This window comes from Notamacropus eugenii, chromosome 3, assembly GCF_028372415.1.
Source record: "Notamacropus eugenii isolate mMacEug1 chromosome 3, mMacEug1.pri_v2, whole genome shotgun sequence".
In the NCBI taxonomy this organism is placed as follows: Eukaryota; Metazoa; Chordata; class Mammalia; order Diprotodontia; family Macropodidae; genus Notamacropus; species Notamacropus eugenii.
In genome coordinates, this window is record NC_092874.1 from 229,458,818 (window position 1) to 229,472,527 (window position 13,710).

At 39.3% G+C, this 13,710-nt stretch overlaps 1 protein-coding gene across 1 annotated transcript in view; it reads right to left on the reverse strand.

Annotated features, from left to right (window-relative positions):
- LOC140534196 (olfactory receptor 2AP1-like) overlaps positions 1–13,710 on the reverse strand; it is a 55,773-nt gene that overhangs the window by 2,152 nt on the left and 39,911 nt on the right. The window lies entirely within an intron of this gene.

The following is a 13,710-nucleotide window of genomic DNA, read 5'->3' on the forward strand; positions in this document are numbered from 1 at the left end:
AAATCGTATCTAGTTCTGTTCCCACTGATCCCCCACCCTTCTAGTCAGTAGAGTAAGTTTATGAGTAGCCAGTGTAAAGGGGCCATAGCAAGAAATGAGATTGCAAAGAGGAATCTAGAAGTCACGTAGAAACCATCCCAAAGATCAAAGGAGCAGAATTTCCAAATGATTTCATATATTAACCAAAATTCGCAACGTGTTAATATGTGAAGAATCAGTAAAAGCCATCTGGGTGCTGCTATCAGGGTTCTGGTCCTATGATATGTAAATTCTGGACAAATTACAGACCTTTATAGCTCTAGATGATCAGAACATCAAAAAAGTGCTAATTACTTTGAGATATAACTTTGAAGTTTTCCTGATAACTTTGAGATGATTTGCTTGTGTTAATGAACTAAACCCAGCATGGTGCAGATAGGAGTTGGTCTGTTTCCCCTCCACAACTCTATAAAAATGAGACCTCAAACTCCTGCCTCCCAAGTGCTCTTCCATCTTCATTGAGTCCATTGCTGCTGAGGGCTCCCAACTCTACTCCATGGTTACATGAGTCATGTTTTCTATCTATCTATCTGTCTCTCCCCATCCTATTCTCTATGCTTCCTGCCTTCGCCATCCTATTCCCTGTCCCCATACCACCGGGTTTGCCTCTGTACTAATTTATGTTTTTAACACTTGTCAATGCTTTTATGGGCTTTTTGTCCACATATGCTCTGTGTTTAATTAAAGTGTGATTGCTGTCCCATTTCCTACTGCCAATTGTGTTCTTTCCTGGGGAGTACCCCTTAAATCAGGCATGCCTGCCCAGTTTCATAATTTTATGCATTAATTATCAATTTACTACTGAATCTCTGTTTGATTATCAAGAACTTCATGGATGGCTAATAAAGCAGGCAGAGAAGAAACTCAAGAAGGACTCTGTCCAATATAGACATTGTGATGTAGCCAGTAAAGTGCAAGTATTAGACTCAGGAAGACCTGGGTTTCAATCCTGCCTCAGACATTTATGATCTGGGAGAATCACTTAGCCTCTTTGGAAAATGAAGGGGTTAGGTTTGATGACCTTCCCATCTCTAAATCTATGATCTCTTAGCAGTAATTCTATTTATTTTTTCAAGTGACAAACATTTATTTTCTTTTCCTCATCCTTTCTTCTGGAAATTTAAAACCCATTGTGTCATATATATATATATATATATATATATTTATATATATATATATATATGTGTGTGTGTGTGTGTGTGTGTGTGTGTGTGTATACACACATATATATACACATACACACAAACATATACACATAAACACAAACACACACATAAACACACATACATATGTAATCAAGCAAAACAAATTCTCACACTGTTCACATTCAATATACATACATATGTACATAATTCTGCATTTTGAATGAATCATCTGTCTGTGAGGAGGTGGTAGAATCATCCATGTCCAGTCTTCTTCAATCATAATTGTTCAAAAGTCAGAGTTCTCAAGTCTTTCAAAGTTGTTTATTTTTAAAATGCTGTTATTGTTGTGTTTACTTCACTCTGCATCACTTCACTCAACTTTTGATGGATTGACATTAACAGGGCACTTTTTTCTCTCTCCTCCACCCTCATTACCCTTCCCTCCTTTGTTTGAGAAGACACAAGAAATGGCAGTGTTGTTGGAATGTATGTCCTTTATCTCTTCTACATTATATCTGCTACACTTCCTTTGGTAAGAAGGCAGGATATTTGAGGACTTTAGTAACTAAATGCTAAGAAGTTGTTTAAAAGAATGCTAAAATGTTGCCTACATTTTATGGTTGGGGGAAGTGAGCCCTAGAGAAATTGTGTCTTGCCAAAAGTTACATAGTGAGAGCAAGGTGATAGTGAAAGTTCATTAAGGAGGAAAGGTAATAGGTATTTCTTAAATGCCTGCTATGTGCTAGGCACTGTGTTAAGTGCTATACAATTATTTCACTTTATCCTTACAACACCCCTGGGTAGTGATGTGATTACCCCTATTTTACAGTTGAAGAAATTAAGGCTGAAACAGAAGGTTAAATGACTTGCCCAGGTTTACACAATAAGTGAATGAAGCTGGATTTTACCTCAGATCCCTGAACTCTAGGCCTAGCAGTCTATTGACTGTGCCTAGTTGCCTTTAAAAAATTCCTATTCCCTTGTTTGCTTTTTGGGTTTTTGTCTAGAGTCTCTAAGCTTGTTGATTACATTAATTTACAGACTCCTGATAATAATGATAATGATAAGTAACTCACATTTTAATGACATTTTAAGGTCCTTTTCAATAGAAGGGCCAGTAACTAAGATTTTCCTGAAGGACTAAACTATATAATTTCACACAGTGCTTAATTTTAATCCACAAGACAAAGAAAATAGAGATAGGAAGAACATTTTATATGTCAAAGTATATTTTTTAATACTGTATAAAAATTTTTATATTTTATAAAAAGTTTGCTGGAATTGATGTACCTGGTTCTTCTAGTAGTTCCCTTAAGCCTTCCACTAATCTTGTTCTATAGATAATGAAACTCAGGCTTAGAGCATCTAATTGGTTTGCCCAGAGTCACACAGACAACTAAATGGCTGAACTTGTACTTGAACTAGTCTCTCAACATTAATCCTAGTCCTTGTCCCATTTCATTAGTTTTCTGTAAATGGTTTTTATTCCCATGAATACAAGAAATATCCTAATTCACAGGAATGAAAATCACTCATAGGAAACAGAAAAGACTTGTAATTTCTTTTAGAAGATGTTAAATTACTACCTCCTCGACTCCCCCCCCACTGCTCCGTGGTCATTCAGTTAATGTCAGAATTAGAATTTCAATCAAGGTCTTTCCTAGCTGCAAGCTCACCATCCAATCCACTATATCATCCTCACTCCTTTTACTTTAAATACTACCTGCCTAATAGCCCCATAGCTCAATAATAGTTCACATTTTTAGGGTGTTTTGGTGTTTGAAAAACGTTTTTCTCACAATCCTAGGAAGTATCTTACATTTTACTTCTTAGGAAAGTAAGGTGAGTTATCGAGTAATAGATCTAGTAAATGTCAGAGTTGAAATTTCTTTTGGAGGCAATCAGGGTTAAGTGACTTGCCCAGGATCACACAGCTAGTAAGTATCTGTGGTTAAATTTTAACTCAGTTTTTCCTGACTTCATGGTCAGTGCTCTATCCACTGTGCCACCTAGCTGCTCCCAGAGTTTAAATATGAATGCAGGTTTCTCCCAATGCCAAGTCCATCACCTTTCCCCACTATATCTCTCTAATTTAGAAACCAACTATTTTATTCAGGGCTATGCTAATCCAATTACAAAAATAATTTGCGTAGCTGGAAAAATGATAATGAAATTATTGGGGGAGGAACAAAGAATCTTAAGGGAGGTAATGAAAAAAGTGGGAAGGAAGGAGGTCTATTAGAATCAGATGTCAAACTATACTGTAAAGCAGTTATCATTCAAATGATTTGTTACTTGTTTTAAACAGAGAGACTGATTAGTGGAACAGATTAAGCACTTGGAATAAAGAAGCAAACATTTATCATGGTGTGTGATAAAAACCAAAGACCCCAATTACTGAAGTCAGAACTCACTACTTGACAAAAACTCCTGGGAAAATTGAAAAGTGATCAGGGAGAAGTCTGGTAAATTAGAGAAGCAAACAAAGAGTATTTTTTAGATTTATGGATGGGTAAGACTTCATAAAGAAGGGATAAGTAGGTTACATGATAAAACAGATAGCTTAGACTATATAAAATTAATGAAGCTTTATAGAAAGCCAATGCAATTAAAATTAGAAGCAAAACATATACTAAGCAAAAAAATCTTTGTGACAAGTTTCTCTGAAAAGAGTTTCATATGCAAGATATATAAGGAGCTAATTCAAATTTATAAGAACAAACACTCCCTAGCTGATAAATGGTGAAAGGATATGAACAGATAGTTTTCAAAGGAATTAATGCAGGCTATCAACAAACTTGAAAAAATGCTCCAAAATACTGTTATTAAGAAAATTAAAGTAACTCTGAGGTTCTATCTCGCACTCATTATTTTGACAAAAATGATGAAAAGAAAAATGACAATTTTTGGAGGAGATGCAGAAAAATAGGGACACAAGTGCATTATTGGTGGAATTGTGAATTGATTTAGCCATTATGGAAAGCTATTTGGAACTAAGCCCCAAAATGAACAAAACAGAAAGCCCCAAACTGTGTGCCTTTTGATCCAGCTATACCATTATTAGGTCTATGCTCCAAAAAAGATCAAAGAAAGAAGTAAAGGACCAACACTTGCATAATTATTTATAGCATCTTTTGTGTGGTGTCAGTTTCAAACCAAGGGGTTATCCATTTATTCGGGAATAGATAAGCAAATTATGGCATATGAATGGAGTGAAATGTTATTGTGTTTAAGGAGCGATGAAATAGGTGAAGAAATTATGAAATGGTTTCAGAGAAGTCTGAGTAGACCTGCGGGAACTAATACTGAGTGAAGTGAGCAGGGCAAAAAATTATACAACACTAACAACATCATATAGAAGAACATCTTTCAAAGACATGAGAACACTGATGAATGCAATGATAAACCATATTTGCAGAGGGCTGAGCATGAAAAAATATTACCCACCTCTTGACAGAGAAACGATAGAGTCAAGATGTGTGTGTTCATCCTTCATTGCCGAAGAAGACCATGCCATCAGAGAAATGATGACATGACTTGCACTTGACTTTGTTTTGAGGGAGGGAGGGCTGTGCAGGTCATCAGCCTCACTTCTCTTCCAGAGCCATCTGAACCCAGTGACCAGATATTGGTCAGAATGACTGGAGATGACCCAGGATGAGGCAATTGGGGTTAAGTGACTTGCCCAAGGTCACACAGCTAGTGAGTGTCAAGTGTCTGAGGTAAGATTTGAACTCAGGTCCCCCTGACTCCTGCACTGGTGCTCTATCCATTGCACCACCTAGCTGCCCCTAGACTCAAGATACAGAAGAAGATATATATTTTTGGACCCAAAGTAGGAATTTGTTTTGACTATGCACATGTGTTCCCAGAATTTGTTTTTTTATTCTTTCTTCTTCCAATGGGGGTAGGGTGAGTTGTAAGGCAATGAGAGATAGGGACAGGGCAGATAAAAAAGAGAGCAAAGAAAGAAAAGAGTGTCATTGAGGTATCTTTTTAAAAGTGCAAATGAGAAGATAGAAAGAAGGTCAGAGGAAAGCATAGACAAAAGGAGACCTTTGAAAGCTACAAGTTAATTAACGATATACTTAACAAGAAAAGTCAGCTGTATGTAACAGAAACCTGCAGTTTTATGTACAATGTATTCTTTTCCTTTCCTACTCATATATGCAAATGCCCAATGTTGTCGGTGTTTGTTAAACTCAGAATAAATACAATAACCATAAAAGGAACCCTATGTTTTCTTTCCTCTCTAACATTTGGAAAGAATCTTCACTATTGCCTTAATATCTACTTGGAAGCAATGGGTTCTCCTTGTTTTACCTGGAGCTTTGAAAGCAATGTCTTGATGAAAGATCAATCAGAGACTTCTCTGAAGAGCAATGGAGCAATTGTCTTGTGGCCCATGGGACATCTGAACTGAAGTTCATTCCTGGAGTTTGAGAAGCTGAGGCCTCAACATGAATTCTTCCCATTCAATACCTGAATGAATGTCTCAACGGATCTTATGTAAAGAATGCTGATGCTGAGTAGCACTGAAGAAATGAAGTAGTATTTCAGATGAGATGCCATTAATACTCTGTAGATCCTGTCCTACTTACTTTAAAACCAGTCTTTTCTTGCAATCTTTACACTCTAAACAAAATCGAAATGCACTTCATCATTTAGAGAGAAATGAGGTTACACAGTTTGAAGCAATGTTCTTACAGTGAAGGGACCTTGAAAAGTTGAGTTGGGACTCTGGATGTTTATCATATTCTCCTGGGCATCTCAGCATCTGAAGCCTCTGATGAGGGGACTTTACAATACTTGGAATGACAACTGTTTTTATCTCCTCTATTCATTACAGACTAGAAGGAGGGGGGGGGATAAAAGCATGAAGGGGGTAATCAACTGGGGAATAAACAAACAGCACCTTGGGGATCAGTTTTCAGAATTCACTAATGAATGTTGTGTAAACATTTTGAGTAAGATGTCTGAGCAGCTGTAGTCCTCAAGGAGTTAGGGGAAGGAAGTGGAAACTATTGGGAAGTAAGAGGAAAATCAAATGTTTTCCAAAATAACTTATTCCTGATTGAATTTTTGTGAACCAGTGAGTTTTTAAAAATAGTATTTTATTTCCTCCCAATTATGTCAAGAAAATTTTTGGTGTTCATTTTGACAAGCTTTTGAATTCCAAATTTTTCTCCTTCTCTCCTTCTCCTCCCCTCTTCTGAAAATGGTAGGTAATTTGATATAGGTCATACATGTGCTATCATGTAAAACATATTTCCATATTAGTCACAGTTGTGAAAGAAGAAATGAAAAAAAGAAAAGAGAAAAAACACATAAAAATAAAGCAAGTAAAAAAATGCTTCAATCTGCATTCAGAATCCATCAGTTCTTTCTCTGGATGTGGATGGCCTTTTCCTTCATGAGTCCTCTGCACTTGAATCTCTGTGTTGCTGAGAAAAGCCCATGGTTGATTATTACACAATGTTGGTGATACTGTGTACAACGTTTTCATGTTTCTGCTCATTTCACTTTGCATCAGTTCATACAAGTCTTTCCAGAAGCAGCGGATATTTTATTTATTTGTTTTTTAATTTTAATTTTTCATTTTTAACACAGTTTATAACAGATAAAACAATTCAAACTTTTGGTCAGATGATACTTCTTTTTTTTTTTTCTTCATTTTTTTTTTATTTAGCTTTTAACATTCATTTTCACAAAATTTTGGGTTACAAATTTTCTCCCCTTTTCTCCCCTCCCCCCCAAACGCCAAGCATTCTAATTGCCCCTATGACCAATCTGCTCTCTCTTCTATCATCCCTCTCTGCCCTTGTCTCTGTCTTCTCTTTTGTCCTGTAGGGCCAGATAGCTTTCTATACCCCTTTACCTGTATTTCTTATTTCCTAGTGTTAAGAACATTACAGTTGATCCTAACATTTTGAGTTCCAACTTCTTTAGCTCCCTCCCTCTCCACCCCTTCCCTTTGGAAGGCAAGCAATTGAATATAGGCCAAATCTGTGTAGTTTTGCAAATGACTTCCATAATAGTTGTGTTGTATAGGACTAACTATATTTCCCTCCATCCTATCCTGTCCCCCATTACTTCTATTCTCTTTTGATCGTATCCCTCCCCATGAGTGTTGACCTCAAATTGCACTCTCCTCCCCATGCCCTCCCTTCTATCATCCCCCCCCACTCTGCTTATCCCCTTATCCTCCACTTTCCTGTATTGTAAGATAGGTTTTCATACCAAAATGAGTAGGCATTTTATTCTTTCCTTTAGTGGAATGTGATGAGAGTAGACTTCATGTTTTTCTCTCACCTCCCCTCTTTATCCCTCCACTAATGAGTCTTTTGCTTGCCTCTTTTATGAGAGATAATTTGCACCATTCAATTCTCCCTTTCTCCTCCCAATATCTTTCTCTTTCACTGCTTGATTTCATTTTTTTAAGATATGATCCCATCCTCTTCAATTCATTCTTTGCGCTCTATCTCTATGTGTGTGTGCGTGTGCGTGTGCATGTGTGTGTGTGTAATCCCACCCAGTACCCAGATACTGAATAGTTTCAAGAGTTACAAATATTGTCTTTCCATGTAGGAATGTAAACAGTTCAACTTTAGTAAGTCCCTTATGACTTCTCTTTGCTGCTCACCTTTTCATGGTTCTCTTCATTCTTGTGTTTGGAAGTCAAATTTTCTTTTCAGCTCTGGTCTTTTCATCAAGAATGCTTGAAAATCCTCTATTTCATTGAAAGACCAATTTTTCCCCTGAAGTATTATACTCAGTTTTGCTGGGTAGGTGATTCTTGGTTTTAGTCCTAGTTCCTTTGACTTCTGGAATATCCTATTCCATGCCCTTCGATCCCTTAATGTAGAAGCTGCTAGATCTTATGTTATCCTGATTGTATTTCCACAATACTTGAATTGTTTCTTTCTAGCTGCTTGCAATATTTTCTCTTTCACCTGGGAGTTCTGGAATTTGGCCACAATGTTCCTAGGAGTTTCTCTTTTTGGATCTCTTTCAGGCGGTGTTCTGTGGATTCCTTGAATATTTATTTTGCCCTCTGGTTCTAGAATCTCAGGGCAGTTTTCATTGATAATTTCATGAAAGATGATGTCTAGGCTCTTCTTTTGATCATAGCTTTCAGGTAGTCCCATAATTTTTAAATTGTCTCTCCTGGATCTATTTTCAAGGTCAGTTGTTTTTCCAATGAGATATTTCACATTATCTTCCATTTTTCCATTCCTCTGGCTTTGTTCTGTGATTTCTTGCTTTCTCATAAAGTCATTAGCCTCCATCTGTGCCATTCTAATTTTGAAAGAACTATTTTCTTCAGTGAGCTTTTGAATCTCCTTTTCCATTTGGCTAATTCTGCTTTTGAAAGCATTCTTCTCCTCATTGGCTTTTTGAACCTCTTTTGCCAATTGAGTTAGGCTAGTTTTCAAGGTGTTATTTTCTTCAACATTTTTTTGGGTCTCCTTTAGCAGGGAGCTGATTTGCTGTTCATGCTTTGACTTCATGTCTCTCATTTCTCTTCCCAGCTTTTCCTCCACCTCTCTAACTTGATTTTCAAAATTCTTTTTGAGCTCTTCCATGGCCTGAGCCCATTGAGTGGGCTGGGACACAGAAGCCTTGATTTCTGTGTCTTTGCCTGATGGTAAGCATTGTTCTTCCTCATCAGAAAGGAAGGGAGGAAATGCCTGTTCACCAAGAAAGTAACCTTCTATAGTCTTATTTCTTTTCCCTTTTCTGGGCATTTTCCCAGCCAGTGACTTGACCTCTGAATATTTTCCTCACACCCACCTCACCTCCTGATCCTCCCAGCCAGTGTTTGGGGTCTGAGATTCAAATGCTGCTTCCAGCCTCAGGGCTTTGGGCGGGGGCAGGGCTGCTATTCAGTGTGAGATTAAATTCAGATGCTCAGGTGAGGGCAGGGCTGCCTCTCAGGATCAGTTCCCTCAGGGAGTTTATGCACAGACCTTCAACAATGGATCCAGGCTCCTGCCTGCTTGGAGAGCCCTGGTCTGCTGCTGCCCCTCAGCTTCTGTCTCCCGAGGGGGCCCGAGCCATGGGGGCACCCCACTCCCCCCTCGACCCGCCAAAGGGACTCTCTCACCGACCCCCGTCACCTGTGGGTGGAGGTACTTGTGCGGCCGCTGGAGATCCCGTCCCTGAAGCCCGCTCGGATCTGTTCCTCTCGGTGCCGCGGCCACGGCAGGGCTGTACTCAGCTCCCAGTCCCGGCGCCCAGTCCGCAGCATGAAGGACCTTTTACGAGAGGTTTGCAGGTCTCTCCGGAACAGAAATCTCCCTCGCTCCAATGTTCTGTGGCCTCTGGGTGCAGAATTCGCCATGAGTTACTTCTTTGTAGTTGTTCTATGGGTTGTGGGTTCGGAGCTATGTGTATGTGCGTCTTTCTACTACGCCATCTTGGCTCCGCCCCCCCGATACTTCTTTTTAAAGTATTCATAATATGGACCACAAAAGAATGTTTTTTTAAACATTAACCAACTGAGACACAAATAATATTTATGTTTGCTATCTTCACAAGCTCTTGACCTAATTGTCTCCACAGTATTACTAAGAATTAAAGACCCTAACTTACTGCTGGTCTAAAGTCCTAAGCCTAGTAGCTTAATTTTAGACTTAACCTTGGATGTTCCTCTACCAAAACAGATCTGGTATTAAGCTTATAAACCTTTTGACTATAGGAAATTGCCACCAAGGGTAGGGACATTGCAAGGAAACAATATTTCCCAGCTTCATGTCAGTTCCAGGCAGGAGTAGATTGCCAACTTGCATTCAGACAGGCTTAAAGTCTTTCAGGTGTCAGTGGGGAAATTGAGTCAGGAGAATCCTACCTCAGCCCAGACTGAACAGCCACTCTCCCACCCTTCCCATGAGATCACCTTTTGTGGTTCATACCAGCATCTCACAGGCTTACTGGCATCATGAATTGGAGGCTCAGACAACCTTTCTTGCTATCTATATCTGGAGTTAGACTCAGAAGAATAGTCACTTAATAGTCCCATAGCATCTAAAAATAGCAAGTTCTAATAACCAGGTTTCAAATATGATTATAATTTCACTTTGGCCCAGGAACATCTTTTGAGGCAAGTCTTGAGTGGCTTACATGCCTTTCCATACATGTTCTGGTTCCTGATTAAATAACAATCATAAAATCAAACTTACCATTAAAACCTTAACTTTTCCATCAATACCAAATTTTACTCGAGCTTACCTTGCTCTAGGAAATTTAGGCTAAAATTCTTTTCCTCAAGCTAAAGATGTCATTGATTTATTCTCAGTAATTAATTCAGTCAATTGTTTTAATACTAATTTCTTTTACCTCACTTTGTACATGTCCAATTTTTCTCCCCATCACTCCCCTCCCCCTATTTCCCAATACCCTGCACCCTGATTACTCCTTCCCTCAACGTACCCTCTCTTCTATCACACCACACTCTTCCCCCATGCCCATCCTCTCTCCTTTCTTGTAGGGCAAGACAAATCTCTATACCCCATTCTCTGCACTTCCTGTTTCCTGATTATATGCAACAAAAGTTCTCAACATTCATTGCCAATACCTTGAATTCCAACTTCTCTCCCTCTCCCCTCCTGCCCCCTCAACCCCACTGAGAAGGCAAGCAACTCAATACAGACTAAATATGTGTCATTTTGCAAAAGATCTCTACAATAATCATGTTGTGTAATACCAACTACATTGCCCTCTGTCCTACTCTATCTCCCCTTATTCCCCCCCCTCAATTGGCCTTGTCCATTCTCAAAAGTGTTCATTTCCAGTAACTCCCATCTCCCATCTGCCCTCCCTTCTATCATTCCCCTTATCCCACCTGTCACCTCCTCCCCCACTTTCCTGTGGTGCAAGATATATTTTCATATCAAATCTAGTGAGCATGTTATTGCCTCCTTCAGCCACAAATGGAGAGATTAGCTTCACCTTTCCCCTCTCCCCACCCCCCCGCTTTCTCCTCCACTGAACAAGATCCTTCCTATCTCTTCTATGAGTTATAGCCTGCCCTGTTCCATTTCTCCCTTTCTCCTCCCAGTGTCTTCCTCCCTCACCTCTCCATTTTTATTTCATTTTATTTCTGTGTGGATATCATCTCTTCTGATTCAACAAACCCTGTACTCTCTGTCTATATATGTGTATGTGTGCGTGTGTGTATGTACAATCTCTCTATCTACCCAAATACTGAGAAAAGATTCAAGAGTTATAAATACTTTCTTTCCATGTAGTAATGTAAACGGTTAGCTTTAGAAAGTATTTTATGATTTTTCTTTCCTGTTTACCTTTTCATGTTTCTCTTGATTCTTGTACTATAAAGTCAAATATTTTATACAAATCTGGTCTTTTCCTCAATATGGATGATTGAAAGTCCTCTGTATCATTGAATGGCCATTTATTCCCTTGAAGTATTTTACTCAGATATGCTGGGTAGATGATTCTTGGTTTCAATCCCAGTTCCCTTGACCTCTGGAATATCCCATTCCAAGCCCTTTGATCCCTTAATGTTGAAGCTGTCAGATCCTTTGTTATCCTGATTGTATTTCCACAATACTCAAATTGTTTCTTTCTAACTGCTTGCAGTATTTTCTCCTTGATCTGGGAACTCTGAAATTTGGCCACAATATTCCTAGGACTTTCTCTATTTGGGTCTCTTTCAGGAGGTGATCAGTGGATTCTTTCAATATTTATTTTGCCCTCTAGTTCTAGAATGCCAGGGCAGTTTTCCTTGATAATTTCATGGAAGATAATGCCTAGGCTCTTTTTCTGACCATGGCTTTCAGGTATTCCCATAATTTTTAAATTGTTTCTCCTGGATTTATTTTCCAGGTCAGTTGTTTTTTCCAATGAGATGTTTCACATTATCTTCTGTTTTTTCGGACCTTTGGTTTTGTTCTCTAACTGCTTGGTTTATCTCATAGTCATTCATTTCCCTGAACTCAATTCTCTCTTTCAACGAATTATTTTGTTCAGTGAGCTTTTGAACCTTCTCCTTCATTTGGCTAATTCTGCTTTTTAAAGCTTCCTTCTTCTCATTGGCTTTTTGGATCTCTTTTTCCAATTGAGTTAGCCTCTTTTTAGAGCTGTTATTTTCCTCAGCATTTTTTTTTTGTTCTCCTTTAGTAAGTTACTAACTCGTTTTTCAAGCTCTTCTATTGCCTGAGCCCAATTTAAGTTTCTTTTGGAGACTCTGGAGGCAGGGACCTTGACTACCTCTGACAGTATGCCTTGTTCTTCTCATCCTAAAGGATGGGTTGAGACACCTGCTCCCCAAGAAAGTAACTTTCTATGGTCTTATGTCTTTTTCCCTTTTTTGGGCATTTTTCCAGTCAGTTACTTGATTTCTGAAGTTCCTCTATACAACCACCTCACCTCCAGTTCCAACAAACCAACACTGGGAGCTGAGATTCAGATGAGCTGCTCCAAAGCTTCAGGGGCTTTAGGCGGGGGCAGGGCTGCTATTCAGTGTGAGACTAAGATCAGCTGTTCAGGTGGGGGCAGAGCCATCACACAGGGCTCAGTTCCCTCAGGTACCTTACCCTGAGACCTTCAGTGATGGATGTGGGCTACTGCCTGCCCTGGGAGCCCCTGTCTGCTGCTGCATCCACTGCTGCCACCTGAGGAAGCCTGAGCTATGGGGACACCCTGCTCCCTTTTCAGCCAGCTGCAAGAAACCCTCTCACTGACATTTAGCACCTGCAGGTTGAGGGATCTGGGCTGTGGCTGGAGATTCTGTCCCTGAAGCCTGTTCGGATCTGCTTCTCTCAGTGCCTCATGGCCAAGGCTGGGCTGCTCTCTGCTCCCCATCTGGTGCGACAGACCTTTCCTGTCAGTCTTTCAGGTCACTCTGGGTTAGAAATTTCCTCCACTCCATTGCTCTGTGGCTTCTGCTGCTCCAGAATTCATAGAGAGTTCTTCCTTACAGGGATTTTATGGGCAAGGGAGGAAGAGTGAGTGTATGTGCATCTTTCTACTCTGTCATCTTGGCTCCACCCCCAGAACCTGTGAATTTTTAATAGAGGAATTTCAGACTTATGTGAGGAAAATATTTTGGCTAAGAGGTGGTGGTACCTATGCCCCAAATGGGTTCAGCTATTACACCTATTATAGCTATTACATGGAGAATAAGTACAGCATTGGACACAGAATTTGGATTATGGCTTGATAATTGGACTTAAAACATAAATGGATGACTTTCAGACCTGATATTGATCAGGTGTGATTTTCAGTGATGTCACCAGAACTGGTCCTAAGGCAAAATTGTCGAGTAGTTTGGTGGTAAGGTAGGTAGATATCTTGTGTCCTCTCATCTTCCATTAGTAACATTTTCTCCATTCCTACCTCATGATCCAATAGTTTTATATTCAATACAGAATAACACACTCAGAATAATAGAGGACTTCACCAGTCATCCCATTCACTCACCACCTAAATCATGAATTCTGTCCATACTATTCCTGATATATTATTAGTTAATCTCTACTTCAAGAGTCTTTTTGGGAGGCAA